The 25051-nt window shown below is 28.9% G+C and overlaps 1 protein-coding gene across 5 annotated transcripts in view; it reads left to right on the top strand.

The window, feature by feature from the left end:
- Positions 1 to 25051, top strand: part of LOC124424326 (protein tincar) — a 225844-nt gene that overhangs the window by 44775 nt on the left and 156018 nt on the right. For 4 of the 5 annotated variants that reach the window (XM_046963227.1, XM_046963225.1, XM_046963226.1 and 1 more), the window contains exon 2: positions 3129 to 3196. The exons of the other annotated variant lie outside the window; for it this stretch is intronic. The gene's annotated coding sequence lies outside the window, so the exon portion shown is untranslated. The remainder of the gene's footprint in view (positions 1 to 3128; positions 3197 to 25051) is intronic. 5 annotated transcript variants of the gene reach the window in all.

Genomic DNA, 25051 nt, shown 5'->3' with positions numbered 1-25051 from the left:
GAAATCAGCGATACGAACTCACGAATTTATAAAATAATTTATAATTTATAATATTTTACAATAATGAATTAGCTCATATGATACGCAGTTGAATTTTTTTTAAGGAATATCCATCGTATTATGAAAAAAAAAGAAAAAAAAATACGTATATGGTTCCTATAAAAAACAAGAATTTATAATTTCCCTTTCCTACTTTTCAATTAGCAAAACAAAAACAAAAATTGGCATCATATGTGACGTGTCTTTTTGTATCAAACAAATTCATAAAAAAATTTTGTTTACAAGTTGTCTCTCGAGATATTCTGATTTTTTTTTCAAATAAATAGGACATCCTATATACAATATTAATTATTAATTATGTAAATTGTTTTGTTTGTAAATTTATAACATTTTTTGTTTTGCACTATTTGAAAGTATTTATTATTATATAATTATATGTATATAATGTCTTTTGTATATATAATTTCTCGTTCTCTATCTCTCTTTCTCTTTTTTCTCTTTTTTCTCTCTTTAATATCGAAAGAAGAGCATATGTGATCTGCAAAATAAAAAGACAGAGAAACATAGAAAATTCCTTGGTTAGGATTTCTGGTAATGGGTTAAGGTTTAAAAGGATTAGAGAAAGAGTGAGATAGTGAGAGAGAAGGTGGGGTAGTTTAGTACAGGATTGAAGGCGACCTAATTTATTCCAGACGTGGGTAGAACTTACTCAGCAAATTCCGTTTATCGAATCGTTCGAGGAATTTTCTTCATCTCCTTGCAACGATCCCATGATGCTTGATGCTTCCTTATACCCCGTCTCTGGTCGTTTCCGTACCTTTCGTCGAAGTTATTCGAGCTTGATCGTTGGTGTATACACACCATCTTGGTCTACGTGTCTGATTAATCGAACATCGAAACGTGTTTGCGAGTTTAATATATACAAAACAAGTCGTTGTGTGTGTGATTTGTGTGTATGGCTCTTTTTTATATTTATAAATCCAAACTTGTATAAACGAATATTTTATCTTAAAGTTATAGGTATATCTATATAAATGAAATTGATTATTTTTGAGTAATAGTCCGCAGACTTTCATAATGTTCAAGTGTTAAAGTTAAATGGAAACTTTGAAGGAGTTTTCTTCATAATTTCCAATACTTCTCGATGTATTTTTCGTGTTTAGATGATTGCTGATGTAGGTACTCGTTTGGAAAATGAAGAGTAGCGGAATTAGCTCGAGGTAGAAAGGAAGAGAGAGAGAGAGAGAGAGAGAGAGAGAGAGAGAGAGAGAGAGAGAGAGAGAGAGAGAAAGAGAGAAAGAGAGAGAGAGAAAGAGAGAGAGAGAGAGAGAGAGAGAGAGAAACCTATTACGATTCATTCATTCCCCACCATTCTCGATTTACTTTTAACTTGTTTCGTATATTCAGTGTTTACTCGGTCGTTTACAGTTGACTTGTTCGCAACTCGATACGTCCATATTTCATTACATGCTATACAGAGAGTTACACTTCAGTGATATGTACATATCACTTTATATATACATACATATATATATATATATATATATATATATATATATATATATAGAGAGAGAGAGAGAGAGAGAGAGAGAGAGGGAGAGAGAAAGAGAGAGTGAGTGATATGTATACATATATATAATGTATATATGTATGCACATGTATGTATATATATATATATGTATATGTATATATGTATATGTATGTGTGTATGTATGTATATATGTATGTGTATGTGTGTATGTATGTGTACATGTTGTGTATAGGTATATAAGTACAGCTACAGACGCATTATTGATAGCAAATGAGTCATTACAGCTATTATTTGCTTCGCGAGAGCAGTCAAAGCATTCGTTTAAAAAAACTTCTAGCAAAAAGTCAATTCGACGCTTTTTGAATCATCGATTAGTCGATTCAATGTTTTTTGAATCTTCAATGAATCGATTCAATGCTTTTTGAATTTTTGATTAGTCCATTCAATGATTTTCGAATCTTCGATAAAACGATTCACTGGTTTCTCGTTGTCTTGAATTAATTCGGATCTCTCTCTCTCTCTCTCTCTCTCTCTCTCTCTCTCTCTTTTCTATTTTAAGGAAATGAATGACCATTTAAGGAGGACGATTCTTGAATTTAATAATCCGCTCGAAAAAATGTGAAGAGCCAATAATTAGCCTTTGATGATACATTAGATAGAACTTCCAAAGATTCTTCTTCTTATACAGTATTAAATGATCATTTTCAAAGAGATCATCTTATGTTTTTAAGAAGGAATCTTAGTAATCGTAGTAGGTATATATTTAAATATCTTTTTCCCGTGCTATATACGATATAAAATAAAACATAGTTCATCTTTAGTATTGAATTTCTAAGCTCTAAGAGGAGGGAGAATCTTCATCGATGATAAACATCATTTTCTAATATTTCCTTTAAGGTTACCGTTTAGGTTGCTTGTACACTATTAAACGTAAAAGCATGTTAGTAGAGTAGTAGTCGATTGCCACTATGCACATCAAGAGCTTATATACCTAATGAGATTTACCGGTATCCAATTACCCAAGTGCCTTTCCGATCGCCGACGTTAGATTCATAATATATGATATATATGATATATATATATATATATATATATATATATATATATATTATATATATGTACACCGAGTTCCTACTCTTCAAGCTATCAATTTCTCCTCGCGTGTTATAATGCGCGAAATCAATTCGTCATATATTTAATGACTTCCTGTGTTAAATCTTTTAGAATTAACCAATTACAAATTTTCAACAATACCGATAGAAGCATTTAAGTTATTCCCATACGCGACGTGTTTAAACGTTAACGTAAATATGATTATATTTTTATTGTTCGAAATAAAAAAAGAAACAGACATCGATTTATTTAATTTATTTATTTCTCGATCTTTTTGGTCAAACAAACTTTTAACGTTAATTATTTTTCGTTAAAACTTTTCTTCGTTATTTACATATACGTATTGATCGTAAAAGAAATTATATAGAAAAAAAAGTAATTTAAATTAGAAACAAAACATTTTCTATCGTAATCGTGTTATGTTTATATTTTATTATTATTAATGTTCATTTTTAATTCATTTCTTTTTTTTTTTTGATTGCAGATATCGAAAGGATTTAAAATTGCAGTCGTGAATAGGGAGACACTAGAAGAACGCTTTATTTGCTGTTGGTGAGATTTATTCGTTAGATTTTATCGGAGGTTAATCCAATCCGTTACATTCTCTCCGTTAATAAGAGAGAAATAGAGAAAGAATAGAAAGATAAGAAAAGTGCCCTTTAAAGGTCACCGTAATGTAAAGTTTTACGATGCATTCTAAACGAAACTTTTTCTCCTTAAACGTTCAATCTGCAATTTTCACGGAATATTTGCGAAGGAGTAGTAACGTTATCGTTCTGAGAAATTGATCTTTTGGATCTTCTTCCTTGCTAGGCTGATCACGTTTCTCCATATGGTTCCGGATTTCGTCTGTATTTATAAGAAAAAAAAAGAAAAAAAAAATTTTAATGGAAATATTCAAGTTTTAATAAAACTGCTGATATTTCTATTGGAAAATGATTATGTTCTCTTTACTTTACGAATTTTACAAACATTTTTTACATTTATAAAATATTCAATTCGAATAAATTTTTATATAATATTTTTGAAAAAAATGCAGCGATTATTATTGAATTTTTTTTTTTTATGTATTAACGAATGATATTTTTAAAGATAGACATGTGTAGACACCGTTTGTCTACATGAATGTTTTCTAGATAATATTCAATATCGCTATATTTTCGATAATATTTCAATTTCGCGTGAACTTTATTTATGATATTTTCTTAACAATAAATGAACAAGTGGTATTAACGGTGAAATAAAAATAATACAAAATTGTTAGATTATTTCAACGTTAGGAATTTATAAATTTTTACACGACAATTTATAAATTTTTACAATATAGTGTTGAACGCGTTTCGAACGAATTCTTTTAAATTGTTAATGTAGAAAAAAATATTCGTAAAATGTTAACAGAAAGTACAGAATGCGTTTACAAAATACTTCAAACTATATAATAGTTTTTCTTGAAATTTATACAATATTTATCGATACAATTGAAAAAGAACAATATTATTAGGATTGTTTTGTAGGTGTTGTAGCGCAAAAGGTTAAATTAAAAAAAATCGAAAGTTAAATAATTGGATAAATTTGTAATATCGTCAACGGAGAGGCACGTCCATAGAATTGCAAATTTGTCAGTTTACGTTTGGCCAAATTCTGTCTCTACTCTTTTTGATATTACCTGAAACCTGGTATTCTCGTGTCAATAGCACGAAATTTCGTGGCTTTCGAAAGGCAAAAGAAAAATTGAATTACTCTTACTCTGTCGTTGGCTCGTTGCCAGATTTCTATTTCCTTTTTTCTCTCTCTCTCTCTCTTTTTTTTCTTCTCCTCCCCCCGGATTTAATTGTCCGGAAACAGGGAGAATAAAAATCGAGTCGAATACGTATTAAATTTGTGAATCGTTAGAAATATTCCTCATTGAAATTTGTCGTCGATACTTCTTCTTTCTTTCTTTTTTTTTTCTTTTTTTTTCGGGAATAACTCTACGGAATATTTCCACTTCGGGAGAGACATGGGTTGTAAAAAAAAAAAAAAAAAAAGTAATAATAATAATAATGAATTAGAAAGAAAGAAAAAATAAAGGTCGACGAAATGGACGGGTACGAATTCTGTTTAAACTTTGCCCTTGCTTGAAAGTTTCAACCGCTTAATAATATCCATGCATCATTCACCAGTGAAAAGTTTGCCTTCTTTCTCTTTCTCTCTCTCTCTCTCTCTCTCTCTCTCTCTCTCTCTCTCTTTTCTCACTTTTTCTCTATCTAAGTCTTGAAGTAAGAAGAAAGAGAAGAGGAGAAAGAAAAAGAAAAATGAAATTCAGTAACTTCGTAACTGTCAGGTGTTTCTCCACCGTATTGTAAAACAGGTTCGGTGCGAATTGCCTGTTAACTACTATCAACGAGATAGGGAACTTTCTGATAAGGAGAAAAAGAAAAAGAAGAAAAAAAAGAAAAAAGAAAAATAGAACGGTGTCCTTCGAATAATAGCAATTTTCTTTCGACGAAGAAGCAATACCAGACGTTAACTTTTTCGTCTTGGATATGAAGCAAAAACTTTCATAATTTTATGTATATATCTACGATCCCGTATATGAAATATTAAGGAGACGAATAGTCTAAATGAGGATGTTGATTTTCTATTATTTTAGAAAAGAAATAATAAAGAAAAAGAACAAAAAGAATTGTTAATCCATTGTCAATCTTACGATGAAAAATTAATACGATGCTTTATCGATCATAAGCTGAGCTCAGTTTACAAAATAAAAAGAAAAGGAAGGAGAAAATATTCGAATTAAAAAAAAAAGAAAGACAAAAAATTAAAAAACAGAAAAAAAGAAGATCGCCTGTTTAATCGATTTTAATAATATCATGCGATTTTGATGATACGAAGGGACGTAACTCGTCGTCCTTTAAGCTGGCTGTTTTTCGGGTTATTCAGTAAAATAAAATTTTCTTTGATCGATCTGAATGTCTTCCTTCAGTGAAGAAAAGAAAGGATAGAGAATAGGGGTAGGAGGAAAAAAACGTTATTAGAAAGGAATATTTAATGTCGAATAACGTTTTATAAATTGAACAAAGAACTTCAATTTTGTGAATGAATATGGAGAAATTAATATATTCTGTGAAAGTATACGGTACTTTTCTTTTTATTTTAATTTAAGCAATGAAATATACGAAATTGTTTTAAGAGATTTAATAACATTTAACCTTTTGTATTCTTATTTCAAACATAACTCGACACTCTTTAAAATGGTATATTAAGAATTTTTTTTATTAAAAAATGTTAAATTTTCATTAAAATAAATTATGTGAAATGTATTTTTTTTTATATATAAAAAAAAAATAAAAAAAAAAATTAAGATGTACAAGGGATTAATGCACTCTGCATTAATTATCTGAGCGTTTATTGATTATAATCGATAATAAACAAATTTGTTGACGTTAATGTTATGTTTTATTAAGAGATTTGATAAAAAACAAATATATTTATCTCATAGATCTTATTATGCATTATATAAATATCATAAAAAGTTATCAATCTTAGAATGAGTTATGGTTATTGAAAAATGTTTCAAAATCCTAGTGAAATGTTCATTTTTACGATCTAACAACAATTTTGTAGATTTGTATAAACAAACTCAACTCATTCTAGTATTGATTGATCTTAATTTGCTATTTACAGTCTGCATATAAAACGATCAAATTTACATCAAGTACTTGTGCATGTTAATTTTTTATAAACGCACTTTACGAAAAATTTATATAAATAAGCTTAATTTATATAACTAAACTTAATTTGTATAATATTTACGAGTTTCTTTTATTTTTTATTATTTATGTACTTTTTACGACTTGCTAATAATCTCCTGCAATGTTGAATAATTCTAGATTTTAAATTGAAGATTTAAATTCTACAGAAAATTACAATTTTACGGAAAGAGATAGAGATAGAGAGATAGATAGAGAGAGAGAGAGAGAGAGAGAGAGAGAGAGAGAGAGAGAGAGAGAGAGAGAGAGAGAGAGAGAGAGAGAGAGAGAGAGAGAGAGAGAGAGAGAGAGAGAGAGAGAGAGAGAGAGAGAGAGAGAGAGAGAGAGAGAGAGAGAGAGAGAGAGAGAGACAGAGAGACAGAGAGACAGAGAAAAATCACAATTTTACGGAAAGAGATAGAGATAGAGATAGAGATAGAGATAGAGAGATAGATAGAGAGAGAGAGAGACAGAGAGATAGAGAAAAATCACAATTTTACGGAAAGAGATAAAGATAGAGATAGAGATAGAGATAGAGATAGAGATAGAGATAGAGATAGAGATAGAGATAGAGATAGAGATAGAGTAGAGAGATAGAGAGATAGATAGATAGATAGAGAGAGAGAGAGAGAGAGAGAGAGAGAGAGAGAGAGAGAGAGAGAGAGACTGTTTTGTTATTCATCTTCTTATTTAATCTACGTACACAATGAAATTTATAGCGTATGATCTTGTTTTTTATTTTTGTAACGGTAGCAATTTTCCATGTACAAAGACATGGAATAACGTGGTTTGTACATCAAATGAAAAGTATGAAAAATTTTTCGTATACTTGTATCTTTCTCTTTCTCTCTCTTTTTTCTTGCTCTTTCTTGCTCTTTCTCTTTCCCTGCTTTTTTAATTCTCTCATTTCATAGTATAGACAGATAGTAGTCAAAGACAAATTTCGGCGTGTTATCTCGTCGCTTGAATTATAGCAAGAAAAATGAGGACTGTATCGTTCTTCAATCACACTCGAATACATACTTTAATGTACGATTGTCCGTACAAAAATAAATATAAATATGTATATATGTGTCTATATAGAAAAAATGTTAAAAGAAAGAGAGAGAGAGAGAGAGAGAGAGAGAGAGAGAGAGAGAGAGAGAGAGAGAGAGATCTCAGAATGTAGATGACAGGATGTTATAGTTATTCATTAATTTTATGTTAGTATAAAAAGAAAGTGTTCAATCAACATTGCTCATAAAATTTATCATGGTAATCGAATTTTGTTTTTCTCATTCTATATAGCCAGCTAGTTGGAAAAAAAAACAAAGAAAGGGCAATGAACAAATAAATAACAAACATTTACTATTATTTTACTCATTAATCCTGTGTCAGTATAAAAAAAAATGTTCGATCAAACATGACTCACAAAATTTACCATGGTAATCGAATTATTTTTTTTTTATTCCACACAGTTAGCTAGTTAAAAAAGAGAAAAAAAAATAAAAAGAAACAATGAAATAGACAAAGAAATGAATAAATAAATAAATAAATAAGTAAATAGACAAATAAATAAATAAATAAATATTTGTTGTTATTTAGAAAATAAATAATTATTTAGAAAAAAATAAATTATTGTTTAGAAAAAACATTAGAACTTCAAGATGAATATTTGTTCGTCACAAAAAAATTCCTCTTATAACTTAAAACTTTTTCTCTGCATATTTATGAAATTTCATTGAAATGTAAATTTTCAAGTTGGTTAACCTTTCCTTATACGTATTTCTTTCTTTTTTAGTTTAATGAGTACCAAAATAATCCTCTCGAGTCTTGAAACGCTTTCGTTTCAAACATTCTATTTATAAATATGTCGTTCGTACAAATAGCTCATTAAAACTGTATTTTCATTTGGTTGGGGAAGAGGGAAAAAAGGAGAAAGAGAAGGGGGTGGGGAGAGAAATACCATAAGTTTTACGATCGTCATAAAGAAAAGATATGTTTGTACGATTGATTTATGTTATTCCATATGAAAGGATTTGGAGAATCAATTTTCCTTCTTTTAATCTTTTTTTTCTTCAACAATTTTCTCACAATGAAAGTTTCTTTTAATCTTTCATATAATTTTCGTAAATCTTTTCAAAATCCCTTTTAAACGATACTCTGGCAGAAAGAAATTATTTCTGAAAAAGAAAAGAAAAAATGTATTTTCTTTTTCTATTTTCTTATTATACGTATGCCCAAAAAGACGATCTTCACTTTGTACATCTTATTCACAATACTTACGTGGTAACTTATCGTTAGATTTATTAAATAAGAAAAAAGAAAAAAGAAAGAATGCGTAAAAAAAGAAGACAAAGACAAAGAAAAAGAAAAAAGAAAAAAAAGTTTCTAATTCTGGTCTATTCATAAGGGCAACGATGAAGCAACTAGAAGCACTTGTCGCAACCGACGTATTCGTACCGATCAAGAGGTAGGAGGAGGAGGCGGGGGTGGAGCGGAGAAAAGCACGAGGATTAAAGCATCAAATAAATTTAGTCGCGAACGGAAATCGGCCGGATGTGTTCGAGTGTCGTTTTCGATTCGCCATCCGTCGATAGCTCGTCCGTTCCGTGTGTCGTTTTTCCTGCACTAGAAAAAAAGAGACACGGTGAGAATGAGAGTGAGAAAGAGAGAGAGAGAGAGAGAGAGAGAGAGAGAGAGAGAGAGAGAGAGAAAGCTTTTCCAATAAATTTAACTGGGATATTTTTGTAGAAACAACGAAACGCATTCTCCAACTTTTTCTCTTTTGTTTTAAATTGTGAATGTATACGCGGATTACTATGAGTTCTATTCTTTTTTAGATTTTGGTTTTAAATTCATCGTTTCCTTTTCCTCTCTCTCTCTCTCTCTCTCTCTCTCTCTCTCTCTCTCATTCATTTTTGTTTTTTTTTATTATTTTTATTATTTTTTTTTATTTTTTTTTATTTTTTTAAATCTTTTCTCTTTGCCGCTCTTCGTGCATATACGCATGCAGACATCTACATAATATGTATGTAACACGTATTCTCCGAAACGAAAGGGGAGAGGGAAAAAAAGAAAAGAAAGAAAAAGGAAAAAAGAAAAGAAAAAGAAAAAAAGAAAAGGAAAAAGAAAAAAGAGAAAGAGAAAGGATACTTCAAAACGTCACGTAACTCGCTTATATACGAGCTCATTTCGCGTAACTATTAAGATTCCTTTGATAAAAATGCGCCACAAAGGAATTCATTGAGGCATTTTTTGTCGTTTCGTTGCGCTCGTAATATTGAGAAACGCGTGGCCTAGCATAATAAAATTCATAATTAAGTAGCCATGGTCTGAATTACGGTAGTAATTTGCTTTAAAAAGAGAAAGAAAAAAGAGAAAGAGAGCCTGTGATTTTAAAAATTAGAAAAACAAAGATCTCTGTGAATTCGATTTCTCACAAGCTAATTTTTATCGCATACCCAAACACCATATAGACCATAACTCTTCGTGGTATTCTTAAAAAATGAAATGATTACGGGGGTGTCTCTCTGCTTTTCGTATTGGTTTGATGAAAAAGAGAGATGGGACGTCCAGTTTCATCGTAATTAATTGACTCTTCCCCTGTGGGCATTCTCTGTTTATTCGTGCACGAGCAGCTGGACAAACGTTATTTATGGATCGGGCTTCGACGCAAAAGAGAAAGCCAAATGAAAAATGTTTCGTACTAATTTAAATTATTACAATTCAGATTTAGACATATATCCAGATGAAAATGAAACTTTTTCTTTTTTACTCGTTAAGAGTATTTGTCGAATTTCTCTCTCTCTCTCTTTTTTCTTGTTTTTTTGTTTATTTGCGATCAGAAAATATTGAAAAAGATGACGTCGATGTTTTCTAAAAAAAATGTTTTTTTCTTTCTGTATGTTCTGTTTTTGTGTCTCTTTCTTTATTCTTTTTCTTTCCTTTTTATATTTTCTAATAATAGTAAAATACTATCGGCTGTAAAATACTATACGATTTCGATTTCGATTTCGAGTCGCTCGAGGATGAGATTGCATTGTCCCATCTTCTCCTATTATGTCTTTTCGTGAAACGAATAGAAATATAGAGACACGAGGATGCTGTTATCCTTCTTTTATCCTATCGAGAGAAAAAAGAGACATAGGTAGATTTGTACGGGGCTTTTAAATTCCTCGGTTAACACGATGTGATAATAGGTTTTTAAGCGTTCGATAATTAAATTCCAGCGATTGAATCCTAAGAGGCACGCGCGTGATTGCACGCACTCAGCTCGCAGTCATTCAGGAATTTATCTCGTTTTCTGTTCTATTCATTCGAACGCACGAAGCGTTCTCTTCTTTTGCTCTCCTTGAAATAGAGAAAATGAACTAGAAAAAGATTTCTGTATACGTGTGTGTGTTTGTGTGTGTGTGTATATATATATATATAATAAAGATTAGATATATTATATGTATAATATATGTATATAATTAATAATAAGAATTTAAAAACAATCTTATAAATAATTTATCACTACTTTAATATTATTCTTATTATTATATACTGATTATTAATATAAATTGACAATAAATAAAACGAGCTATTGCATAAATACGATTCAAATACGTAATTAAAATAATTTTGATTCGAAAATATATAATATATATTTATTTGAAAAGAAAATAATTCACAAAATAAACTCATATTATTATTATTATTCTTATTATTTTATATATATATAAAATACATATATATATACATATATATGTCTATATATAAACACACACACACATACACACACAACAAAATGAACTAGGAAGAGATTTTTGTATACGTATATTATATAAACAATAATATGATTTTAAAAACAAATAATCACAAATTTGTTTTTATTATTATTTTTATTATTATTATTATTATTATTATTATTATTGTTATTAGTATTAATACTATTATGTATAATATACATTGATAAATAATAATAAATAAAATGTGCGTGATCACATAGATACGATTCAAATACGTTATTAAAATAATTCTCGTTCGGAAATATATAACATACTAATTTATAAAATAAATAATTTGCAAAATAAACTAATATTATTATTATATAATATATATGTATATACAATGTCCCATCGAAAAGTGCCCAAATTAGGATTGTTATAAAATCTAGTGATTTTTTTGAAAAACATCGAAACAGGTCAATTTTCTTTCCGAGGATGTTGAACAGGTTTTTATCATAAATTTCACCCATTTGGACTAACCCCTTCAGAGAGTTGATAACCCTCTCCCAAAATCTTAAATGGCAGTAGGGTTCAAGTGGCATATCATTTGAAAGGTCTTTTAATTCTCTTTATAATGGTGCTACTTTTTCTTTTCTTTTTAATTTTGGATTATTAATTTCCAACTTTTATTTTATCAAATGTTCAAAATATATATCGTCGATCTTGATGCAGTAATAAAAAGTAATAGATATAATCTATGAATTAAAACATAACTTTGATATAAAAAAAGCAATAAAAAGGAGATTAATCTATTTTAATATTAATTAATTAATTCTTTTATTAATTACGCAATAAAGGTAAAGAGATAGAGACTGTTTTGTGGAGTATTCGTCTTTTATCATTCGCCCTGGCTGTTTGAATTTCAGAACGCTTAAAAGGTTCTCGATCGTAAGCAGTACAGGTGGCTCAAACTTTCTACCGTAGTCCGAAAGTTTATAGCACGTCTGTGCAATAATTTTCCTCGCGAAGTAGAGCCTCGAATAGCCGAAAGGTGGCCTCTCCTCTCCCTTTGCTCGTAGATTTTGTAGTTTACGACTGCTCGTAGCCGTAAACCGTTTAATTTCGCTTTGCCTCCCACGCGCTGAGAGCTGCTGAAAAGTTAATGCAAAAAAGGGAGCTTCTTCGTCTCCTCTCTCTCTCTCTCTCTCTCTCTTTTTCTCTCTTTTTCTCTCTTTCTTTCTCTCTCTCTCTCTTTTTCTCTCTTTCTTTCTCTCTCTCTCTCTCTCTCTTTCTCTCTTTCTCTCTCTTTCTTTCTCTGTCTTCTCTATTTTTCGTTTACCCTGAACAAGAAAGAAAAATATCTAGCTTTTCTTTTTCCTTTTGTGTTTTTTCCTTTTTACTTTTTCGTCTTTTCTTTTTCTTTTCCTTTTCTCCATTACTTTAAACTTCTTTCTGCGTATGTATTTTCACGTTGGATACTAATCACTCTGCTTTTCTATAGGTAACAAACACGAGAGAATTCTGTGGTAAACGTGTTTCCCCTCTTATTTAATTTTCTCCATTTTATCAGTCCTTTCGCAATATGAAACAAGGGGAAGGAATATCATAAGTTTTCAACCGTTTCCTTATCTCATTCCGTAATTATATTGTTTTCTTTAGGAAACGTTTATTTTTGGCCATTATAATTCAGTTTTCCGATTATTTATTTCCATTTAATAGCGTTAAAATTTGTCCGAATAATTTTAATTTTGTTTGTCGATTATTTTTAAAATATATATTTTTTATTACGACAAACACACATACATAAATAATTCAATTATATAAAAAATTCAATTGCATAAATAATTCAATTTATTTTTGTCTCTAATCTAAGAGAACGAAAGAGTCATTGAATTATATTATATTTTTTAATAGTGTTCTCGTTGGCTTGGAGTTTCAATGTTTAAATATCAAATTAATTCGAGTATTTAATGTATATTATCAAACTGTTTAATAAAAAAAAATATTTACAATATTCATATATATGATATACGCTATTTCAGAAGATATCTAAATTCTATTTGTATATTGTTATTGGTAATCAGGAAGTAGTATAGTTTAATTGGATTGCCATTATTTCGTACAAAATTTTGTGCTTGCTATTAGGTTCGTTCTTGATATATATTTTTGTGTATATACAGACATACATATACACATGTACCAACCGTTGGTACAATGACCTATGTTTGTGGTATATCTCCAGTTAGTTTAGTTTTCAATAAATGTTCACTTTTGTTCCTTTTGTTTCTTTTCTATTCAAATATCATACTTTACATTATTTTTAACATCTCTCTCGATTGATTGACATCTATCAATTTTATATTTAATTTATTTAACATTATTTATTTTCAATATTATTTGCTTGTTTATCATATTGCAAGTCTGCGAGTATTGATCATTAATTTTTATTCAACTTGAAGAATCTTGCATTTCGCGCGTGATAACTATATCTTCTATAGAATATATAGGGTGACCAAGTGATTGTGATACAATAAGGATAGAGTTAATTTCTTTTGAAGAAAAAAAAATATGAGTAAATAAATAAATCAAAATGAAAGAATAAAAGATTTTAATATGTATATTTGTTTTTGATTAATCAAATGTTCGTTCATTTCGTTCTATCTAATAGTAGTTTACACACATACACATCTACATATACACACAAACGCACGCACGTAGGTACACACAATTTTTAATTTCTTATTAAAACATTTTTATACCATTATTGATTATACATTATATCGAAACTTATAATAGAGATATAGTTTATATCGAGATTCTTTCAACGATAATTAAATTACGTGCACACGTATTTGACCGATAATTTTTTATTTATTTATTTATTTTTTTTAAAACAAAATTTTTGAAAAGACAATTCTGCCATACGATTTTTATTAATTAATTAATTAATTTATTTATTCGTTTATTCGTTCATTTATTTTTCTTTTTAAATAAATATGAATTCGGTCGTAATATTTTCGAAAACAATAGCTTCGATATAAAAAAAACATTTATCCCACGATTATGATTTACTTTTTGAGGAAACATTAGTCTTTTATCGTGGTTGTACTATGATTACAGGACCACCCTATATACCTACTACTCCTTTTCGTTTCCACCCTTGGTGCGTAATTCAAGCAGGGTCATTAGGCGTCTCCATCACGCTTAGTTGGACTTCGATGGCTCGACTCGAATTTCTCTTGGTCTTCCTATCTACTCCTTTTACCTACCCCCTCCCCCTCGCTTCTGTCTCTGCCTCCTTCCCCTCTACTCTCTACTCCATTGCACTCTGTCGAAGAGAGACGATCATCATCTTCATGGTGTACAATTTATCCTCATCGCAAGCCAGCTTGTTCGCATTCCTACAAAGGAGAACCACCTGACGCTGAAACCGAAGCTCATTTCTAAGAGATTAAGCAAGAAAGTAAAGTGATTCTTGCGTTACGTAATCTGAATTTCAAATAAAATCACAAGAAGGAAATAAATCGGATGATCGATCATTCTTTCAATCTTTTTTACCTATGTTATTACTTTATCCCGTTTTTGATTTATTAATATAATCGACCAAATCAATTTTCTGGTTATTTATCCTAACATTCCGATAATATTCGTGCTTGCTAATAGAGTTTATTTAAATTTAATAATTATAAAAATTTAATATATATATATATATGTTATATATATATTATATATATATAATATATATATATATATATGTTATATATATATTATATATATATATATTATATGTATATGTATATGTATATGTATATGTATATGTATATGTATATGTATATGTATATGTATATGTATATTTGTGATAGATAATAAAATGTGTGTGTATTTGTGCAGGAATTTTAGTATAGTAAAATTATTAAAGACGCAAAGTATCTTTTATCGCTCTTATAATTGCTCTCCTAAGATTAATTTAATACGTCTAAATATAATTGATATGTCTAATATAAAATTGAATTTAAAAAAAATATTTTCACACAAGTTCTTACGAAACATTCTTGATAATTTTCACTAGACATACATATATATTTCTTTTCAATAGAAATCAATCAATTTATGCATACATACATATGTGTATGTATGTGTGTGTGTATATATATATATATGGTTATATATATGATTATCTTTCATCTCTTTGTTTACGGTCATGTGTTCTTACACCTCTCTTTTTAATTTTTGTTCGTGTATTTTACTTACAGTGTCTCTGCTTACTTTGACTTAAGTCCCTAAAGTCTCACGGTTCTAATACGAGCACGAGTAATCGGACCCATGACATAGGTTTGTGTCCCTAAGATAATTTCCTAACGTAGTTTCAGACAAAAGTATATTGATACTTTTATGTAGACTATAAAAAACTGCATCAACTGGTACAAAAAAATTTGTTTGCGTTTAAAAAAAGAAAACATTTGCATTTATCTGATGTGCCAATTCAAAAAAGTGTATCAAATTATTTGAATATTATGCACCATTTAATATTATTTATCTTTGACGTATAATAGTTTTTTCTATTTTTAATTGTTTGAAAGATATAGCCTGTTCCAGTTGCGTGGGATACCTTGTATACAGAGTTTTGAAGTTTTAAGTTATGAGAAAGTTTATTAAGCAAAAATTTCCATTGAGTCAACTACAAAATGACATGTAAAAATTATATTTTCTTTTATTTGCGATTTTTTCGAATTATGAAGATCGACATAGTTTTTTTCTTTTTTTTTAATGGATACATATATTTCTTTTTGGTAGTATATTTATGCAATAGTACCAATTTGTGATTAAAATGATATTAGATAAAATAAATTACTACTATATATCGTTTACGAGATAATTGGCATCTTAAGTATTGGAGTAATTGATTTTCTATATCACAATTTGATAAAAGAACAATTGTTGGACTAAGGAACTAAAAGAATTAAGGTCTAAAAGAACAATTGTTTTGAAGTAGGTTACATCGAAATGAATCAACCACTCCTTCAATTCAACGATACATAATAGCAATTTTTTGCAAGAAGTGATTCTGATTGCAAATGATTGATTATACTAAATATGTAAGGAAAAAAGAAGTTACAGATATTCTTATAAAAACACACTGTATCGACATTCGTAAAACGAAAAAATCACAAGTAAACAAAAAATTTTTTACATGCACTTTGTTGTTGATTAAGGTTAATGCAAATTTCTTTTAATAAATTTTTCTTATAACTTCAATCTATCTCGAGATATTATTAACTCGAATCTATTGGATGGATATAGAGTTATTGCTTTTATGTAATAAATAATTACTCAATAATTTAAAAGAATTAGTTTATGTAAAATATAAAATATTTGATATCCATAATGGAAAAGTATGATGGTATCTATCTTATTTTATTTATTACTTTAGCTAAATTGTGGATTTTACTTTAGCATAAAAAAATGAAGGAGTACATAATAATTATTAACACGAATTGTATACAAAAATATTTCTTTGTTTAATATTTTTCTAATAAATTTCTTTATCATCAAATTTTCAAACATGAAAATAAAAAAATGAATTTGCATTTTATGATCAATTCTATACAACGTGATGTATTTAAAAAGAAACATTTGTATATCGTTGTTATGTTTATCATTAAACAAGATCTTTCAGTAGTACAAAAAGGAAACAAAAAATAAAATGATAATTTTAAGAAAAAGTTTGGCAAATTATTATTTTTAATTAAAAAAATATTCCTGTCATTTTCTAATCGTAAGCACACTAATTGTAGGACGTTCAGACATTTTTATTTAAATGTTTTCACTATATACATTTAAATGGTCAGTTTTATGATACATAACGATATCAAAGATCGTCTAATTATCGATACAAAAGCGGTTGTGCCAACCCGAAGAGAGCAAGTTTGTTGGCGCGCGCGTAATAACAGGTTTGGTTCTCCCTGTCGTCATCGGGTCGTCGTTCGCTCGTGCGCTTGTCAAATGGCCAGGATAAGAAGAGGAAATGAGAGGAAGTAATATAAAAGCTGATATGCATATCGACTATAACTTCGAGAATATCGGTTGCTTCGATATATCATTGTCGAAAGTCATGAAAAGAAAAAGAAAAGAAAAAGATAACACTATAACTGATCACAAGAAATAACGGGACAAATGATCGTCACTTTTTTTTATTATATTTTCATTTTTTTTTTATTTCGAGCAATTTATTTTTATTTATTTGATTTGTTTAATGATTAATTCTAATGTTCGTTTTATTCTTTTTATAATGTTTTAAATCTTCAATAATATAGATATTTTTATATATATTTATTTAAAATAAGTATATTAAATATATATAAATATAAAAAATAAAAAATATGTATATATATATAATATATGATAATATGTATAATAATATATAATATATAATATATAAATATATATAGTATATAAATAATAAAATATATATATATATATATATATATATATATATATATAAATATATATATCTTTTTTTATTTGATCAATATCTAAATCATTAAAAGAATCGATAAAAGATTAAAATAAAGAATAGAAAAATGATATGAATAATCATTCATTATATAAATAAGGTGATTAATGGCCGAAATTTTTTTTAAAGTTTTACTATATCGTGAATTTCATTGATATCCGAAGACAAAAAATATACATATACACATACACACACACGCGCGCGCGTGCTCGTATGTAGATATATATACATATGAATATATAGTAAATATATAGTATATATATATATATATATATATATATATATATATATATATATATGTATATATGTATGTATGTATGTATATATATATATGTATATATATGTGTGTGTGTGTGTGTAGTAATAGTAATAGATACATGAGGACTTATAATATCATAAAAATAATCCTGGGTTTTCGTAAAAAAGAAAAAAAAAGAAATCGTATCCCATGCAAAAGGCCATTTTATCAGATTTGTTCATTTTAGATGATACATAATTCAAGATTTCATGGCCCAAGTAAAAATAAAGATTTTGAATATAACCAGAAAAATAATTATTTTTTTTGTTTGGATAAAACTTCTTTATAGAAATACGCATAAATCTAAAAATGTTAAAGATACTTTTTGAAATCATTTATCACATCTTACACATCGAATTTAGTCGTCTTGTTTCGATGTATAACTATACCAATATATTATAGCCGACATATTAAGCATTATCTTCTACCGGAAAATTTTTTTCAAATTTTTGGATTAGAAACTATGAAAAATTTTCATCCGTAAATGAATCTTTCGTAAGGAAGACATTTATCTTTGGATTTATCTGAATTTTTAGCACGGTTTGTTATTTTTATCTTTTGAAATGTCTCCCTACGTTTTCTAATTCGTTGAGCTACACCTGATAATTTATTGTGAATTGGATTAATTTTATTTAGCATTGCGTATGGCGTGTCTGTCACTGTGAGTCCTTTTATTAATAGCTTGCGAACAATCAGGAGAAACAGGCTCTGGTTCTTCATTTTTCTTTGTTCAGTTGTTTTAGTGGTTATTCTTGATTAAAAAAACCGATAATAGACTATAAAAAATGATTAACACAAAGAATAAAAATCCTCCGTAGACAGCCGAGTGAAGTCATAAGAAAGTAATAATGTATAATTTTACGATACATCAACTATCCCCGAAAAAGTCAAACCATCTATTCCGAAAGTATTCCAGAAGTGATGATTCACTTTTTTTTTCAATATTATTACAACAATATCTCATCGAACTATTATATGAACATAACCTTTGAATACTATATTGATGCATAGTATTCAGAAAAGGTCATTATTGTTTCGTAAATCATTAGTGAATTATGATTTAAAGAAAAAATAGAAAATTTTTGAGAATATTTACATAATTTCTATACTACGAATAATTTACCTAATTTCTTAATTGAAAGCAAACAAATAGTATTGCTTATGAGTTTTGTTAATAATTGTGAGTACCACCAAAAATATTTAAAAATTGGACTATATCTACAATGTATCTACAAAATATGAGACCGAGTCGTCTTACCTAGAAATAGTGTATATTCAATAAAAAAAAAATATATATATATATATAAAATGTTTTATATATATATATATATAATAATGGAAATAAAACATAACAATAAAAATATTATTAATGAATATTAATAAATTATTGATAATATTAACTAATATATATATATATATATATATATATATATATATATATATATATAATACTATATATATATATATATAGTATTATTTTGATAAATTCCTAATACAATAATCACTTTAATTTTCTCTCCTTTAAATTTTCATTAATATCTATTACAAGATGATTGTAAGTTCGACAAGGTACTTATTACCAATTAAATCATATGGTACTAATAAAAGTCTTATAAATCGTATATATGTAGAATAAAAGAAATTATATAGAGTTGCGTAAGAAGACGAGAGAGAGAGAGAGAGAGAGAGAGAGAGAGAGAGAGAGAGAGAGAGAGAGAGAGAGAGAAAGAGAGAGAAATGGGGTATCATTTGTCTCGGTCGCCCTCGCACGCGACTAAATCTCCTTACGATTCTCTCGCACGAACCTTGTTTCACATGATAATTGCAACCGGTGTAAGCCGTATCACAGGTAATTGCGACGGCATGGACGATAAATGTAAAAGCGTTTTGTCGTAGCTGTCCCTTGAAGCAACGCATTTTGGAAGGGCGTATGCTACTCTTCCCCTTCTTCCACTTTGCCAACGTGTCTCTTCCTCTTTTCGCGTGTTCTCGTACTCTGCGATATCTTATCGATAACTGATCTTTCATGCCGATATTCACGGCTATTCGCTTCCGGTTATCTGAAGGGATTTCTTTTTTTTTTACTTCTCTTATTCTTTTTTCGTCTTTTTCTTCTTCTTCTTTTACTTACTCCTCCCTGTTTTTATCTTTTATCTTCGTCAAGCTGTCGTTTCCAGCGTGAAGATCGTTCAACGGATAGGGGAAAAATGAGAAAGAAAAAAATTAGCGAACTAATTTAAATGATGTTAAGCCTTTATAACGTCGTGTAACGTCGAAGTTACCTAGTATGTTTATATTTTTTAATTCACATTTTATGATCCTTTTCTTCTTTTTTTTTTTTTTCACAAAACTAATTTTTAAAATTCGTATTCGAACGTTAACACGTTTGTTAGCTACAATCACAAGCTATATTAGTACATAATTGGTATAGTAGTATAATTAGATAATGTTAATTTAAATTGCACTATAAGTTATATATTAAATAATTTCTTTTGCGTGTACAAAAAAGATGGACTATAGAGGATTTGTAAAAAAAGAAAAGGAAAGAAAGAAAGATATACATTTTTATTTTTTTTTCTATTTTTTCTCTTTTGTTTTGTTTTTTTTTTGTTTATAAGATATATTATTTTCAGGAATTTTGGTTTTGTTTCGTCGATTTCTTTTCTTTTCTTTCATTTTTTTTTGTAACTCCTTTTTACAACTTTCCTGGATATATTGCCACGTCTGGCACGCGGAAACCGGCTCACTCATGTTGCTGAAACAATACGAGACGCCTCGTGTTTCGTGTAATCGGAGAATAATGTATACACAGGCCGGATCTCTGCTGCGGTTGGTATCTTGCTCTGTCTATCTTTATCTGTCTCTTTATATATATATATAGGTGTGGTTGTGATTTTGTATGTGTGTATGTATGTGTAAAGAAAGGTTGATTCGAAATTTACGTACCGTTTCATAAGGTTTATATATATTTTTTTTATTTATAATATATATATATATATATATATATATATATATATATATATAATATTAAATAATATATCATACTTATCATATGAATTACGAGTTTTCGACATATTTATCTTTGTATTTAACATTAAATATTGTATATTGATATGAACGTAAGGCGAAACACGGAAAATTAATTCTAAACTAATTAAGAAATTGTTAAAGAGAATTTAAAAGCAAAAATTCAATTCGTAATTTTAATATTTATTTATTTCTTATTAGTATCTCAGAAAGTACTATAGAAAAATAATTCTATTCTATAGTCAATATTTTAATTGTTTGAATTATGATTCAGCCAATCTCTTATATGACACTTCATTCATACAATAAAACAGTAGAAATTGGTAGAAAACATTCGTGTTATTGAAATATTCCCTTTTAAAGTGAACTATATGTATTGTGTATTTATCCGCGAGATAGTGATATATAAAAACAAAAAGAAAATTTAAAGAATTTAAAAAACATTTAAAGAAATTAAAAAAAAAACAAAAATAAAAATAAAAAAATCTAGTCGGAGTTGACAATAAATCGGTAGATATAAATTATAGAAAAATAATTTCAACTCATAGGATGAAAAATAAACATTACTTCTCATGATATGTATTTTATCGTTGCATTTTTTGTATTATATTTTTACGTGCGTATATGTCGTAAAAAATTATTTAACGAATTTTTGGAAGATAGTAATGCACACGCGCCATAGTCCACTGTCCGTGATAGATCACTATCTTCCAGTCTGCTCTCCTCCATAATTTTGGCATTGCGATCGTGTTCCGGAAGACGACGAAAAGGAGAAGGTGGTGGAACGTCTTTGGCGTGACGGTGAGAATACCTGAGGAAGTCTCTTTTTGCATAATGCATGTGAAAGTTATCTTTTCTTTTTTCTTTTTTCTTTTTTTTGTCGGAGGGGTAGGTGAGGGAAGGGCTTGTGCGCCTTTCACGCAGGCTAAATTAGTATAAAAGCGTGCGTGCGATCGTAAATTCTCGAGTGAAGAAGGGTGGGTTGATTTCTTTTTTTAGAGGAAGAGGAAGGAGAACGGGGATTTCTTTTTTTCTTCGTTCTTCTTTTTATTTTATTTTTTTTTCTATTTTTTTTTTTTTTGAGAGAGGTCGAAAATTTTTTTCGTTATGTGCATGAATTTTAAACTGAACCGGAAACACGTTCGCTTAATCTCTTTTCTCCTTCTCCTTCTCGCGTATATATATATTTTCCTTCTTTTTTTTTTTTTTTTTTTAATTGATCTATAAGGATAATCGAAATCAACGAAACTCCGTTAAAGCCTTCTTAAAAGATTGGGGCCCCAGATCGTCGTTTGTACCGCTTCGATGATTTCCATAAGCGCGCCAATTCCGAACAGGTTGAATTACACGTTTGCACATTCAATTAATGTTCATGAGGTAATGGAATTAGGGGGATGGGAGGGAATGAGTCCAAGGGAGATTAGAATATGTAGAATAAGTATTATATCACGTTTTTGTATTAATTTAAATGTTGAATACTTTTATTCGTTTCGTGTCGATATCATTTTATGACAATATAGATATTTATTTCAAAACTTAATTAGAAATTAATCGATCGTTTGAAAATGAACGAATAAATAAAATTAAAAATTAATGATCGAATAAATAAAAAAAATTTTTAATAAATTGTTATACTCTTTAGCCGTATTTATATACATATAAAAAAAGGGACGATTTTAAAGAATGTTTGAAGGAAAAGTATTAAATTTTGATATATTTAGGAGTTAGTTATAAAAATAAAAATTAATAGAATACTATTAGATAGTTGATAAAGTTATTAAATCATTCTTTAGTTTATTTGATATTGTTGATAGAATTTGGTAGGTAAATTTAAAAGTATCCAAGTTCAATGTATATTAAAATAATTATTAATTTTCCATTTATAAAATAATCTGGATTACCTTGATAAATAAGGATAATGAGGAATAAAAGTAATGAATAAAAATAGCAGAAAAAAAATCTGTAATTAAGTCTTTATGATAAGTATAAACGAAATATAATAAAAAATACATTTTTATTTAATTCGAAAAAAAGATTTTATTGGTTCAGATAATAAACATGAATAATATCGAAAGAAAAATGGAATAATAAACAAATGAGAACATATTAACAAATAAATTTTAAAGTTGGCTCATGTTTTACGACCTCGTGCAGCATGTATAATTTACTTTTTTAAGAGGTAAGTCGATTAAAAAGAAAAAAAAAGAAAAAGAAAAAGAAAAAGAAAAAGTCTGACAATATTTTTATGCTCTAATTTATTATTATAAAAATAAAAAGCATCGTTTGAAATATCTCGATGACGAGATATCATTTAATTACGAAGCACTTTCTTATTTCTTAAATCCTTTCTTCTTTTTTTCGAAAGCTTTACCTCCACTATCGTCGTCGTCGTTTTCATCTTCGTCCTTAATCGTTGGAGCCGAAGGGTTATCGGCCTCCAATTAAGTCGAATAATACGCGCGAGCAGTTCTCCGGGTTTAATTAGCGGTGCCAGGAGGCGAGTAAGCAGATCCATTTCGTTTTCTTTCTCGTTCTCACAATCAGCCCGAAATCGTACCAATCATCATCCTTCTCCTTCTTCTTCTTTTCCTCCTCATCCTTCTTCTCCTCCTCTTGCTCCTCCTCTTCTTCTTCCTCCTCCTCCTTCTTTTCCTCCTTCTCCTCCTTCTTCTCTTCCTTCTGCCTTTTGTGATTAGCTATTCCGGAAGGGATTTTAACGGGCACCACCTGGATCCGTCGTATCAATTAGTCTAACAATGAAGCTCCATAAGACACGCGTGTTTTTTTGTTAAAAAATGATCTATTATTATCGATCGATAATAATCTATGGTGCAAAAATTATACGATTACATATTAAGTGAATAATAATAATGTGAATAATGTAATATGTCGGAAATGGATTATATATCAACTTTTTTCATTGAAGTTTCACTCTGATTCTAATTCGAATTCTATTAATGAGCAACGAATTTCCTGAGAAAAGTGAGAGGGAAGGGGGGTCAGGGAGAGAAATAGAGAAAGAAAAAGAAATAGAAAAGAGAGGCTTGAACGAGTAAAGGTAAAAACGAATAAGCGCGGCTGCAACCCCGTATCTCACATTTATTCTCTCATTTAGTCGGCATCCTATAGCCTTGGGTTGAGTATCTCATGGGAAGAGAAAAAAAGAAAAAGAGAAAAAGAGAGAAGAGAGAGAGAGAGAGAGAGAGAGAGAAAAGAGAGTCGACGAACTTCTCTACTCGCGATCGGCTTAAATGTGCTCTATGAATTAGCTTTGTTTGCAAGTTAAATGAAGACTTGCCCATATTTACCTCTACGTATCTTCCAACCTATACACATACTTATACTGAAATATACTTATGTATGGGTATATAAAAATTATACATTTTTTTGTGTGGATTAAAGAAAAATCGAAAAAATAGGTAGAGAGAGAGAGAGAGAGAGAGAGAGAGAGAGAGAGAGAGAGAGAGGGAGAGAGAGAGAGGCCAAGTAATTAAGAAAGATGACGCCGCAATGAGATTTTCATCGCACTAATGTTAAAAAAAAAATTAATGAATTTGAATGCATGAACGAACAAATAGCTTATAAATTTCTATTCTGCAAATTAATTTCAAACGATCTAATTTTTACCTCTCTCAATCTTTCTCTCTCTCTCTCTCTATCTCTCTCCCATACTTTTCTTATATTTTTTGTTATAACAAATATTTTTTATACGAATTGTAGGTACGAGTAATTAAACGCACGGTTTAATTCGACGAGAAAGATATAATAACGTTTTCTCTAGTTGCGCTTGGATCATACGCGCAGAAAGAGAGAAAGATAGAGAGCGAGAGAGAAAAAGATAGAAAGAAAGAGAGAGAGAGAGAGAGAGAGGGAGAGAGAGAGAGAGAGAGAGAGAGAGAATGAGTAGGGAAGAAAAGACCATTGAGAACAATGGTAGACTTTTTTCGCGCGTCATGCGTATTTCTGAAGGGTTACAATCGCAACGTTTTCACTGGCGGTTAATTCACTATCCTCACGTAATTGGCTACCGACTCAACTGCAACCAATGTGCATTGCCAGCTGCATCTACGAACAGCAGTTTGGCTATCTGCTTTTATAATGCTATAAGAAAGGTGCAGACATTTTGACTTGGTCTGAATATTCTCC

This window comes from Vespa crabro, chromosome 5 (assembly GCF_910589235.1).
Source record: "Vespa crabro chromosome 5, iyVesCrab1.2, whole genome shotgun sequence".
In the NCBI taxonomy this organism is placed as follows: domain Eukaryota; kingdom Metazoa; phylum Arthropoda; class Insecta; order Hymenoptera; family Vespidae; genus Vespa; species Vespa crabro.
This window is presented reverse-complemented; position numbering and strand designations above follow the sequence as displayed.